Source organism: Mercenaria mercenaria, chromosome 7 (assembly GCF_021730395.1).
Source record: "Mercenaria mercenaria strain notata chromosome 7, MADL_Memer_1, whole genome shotgun sequence".
NCBI classification, from domain to species: domain Eukaryota; kingdom Metazoa; phylum Mollusca; class Bivalvia; order Venerida; family Veneridae; genus Mercenaria; species Mercenaria mercenaria.
Genome location: NC_069367.1, coordinates 9,891,925 through 9,892,400, shown reverse-complemented (window position 1 = coordinate 9,892,400; position 476 = coordinate 9,891,925).

The following is a 476-nucleotide window of genomic DNA, read 5'->3' as shown; positions in this document are numbered from 1 at the left end:
TGTTTCTTTAATGACATTTTCTAGACAGGATTTGACAGCAACTTATTTAAAGACTGATGTCTTTTTTTACAAAATGATGTCTATTCATTTCGCGCTATACCTGTTGATAGCTTTATTCTGCATACGATTGTCGCTTAATTTTATGTTGTTATCTATGTTGTTTTTGGTGTTGTATTTTGTGTTTACGGATAGTTAGGGTGTTAAATAACATCTGTCGCTGTCAAAATCGGACATGAAAGGGCCCGGTGGTCATCCAGCATGACAGGTACATTGTACATGATACCGAGCTGGAGAGCAAGTGGTGTGATCATTACTTTTGATATTTTCTATTCATATTTTTTTCAACAACCCAGAACTGAACTTTGCACCTTTAAGTTATTCAATAACGTTGCCCGCAGACTGTATTCATTTCACGGCATTTCGATATAAAACACATTAACAAGAATGAACAATGAATCTATATTATTTATTTATTT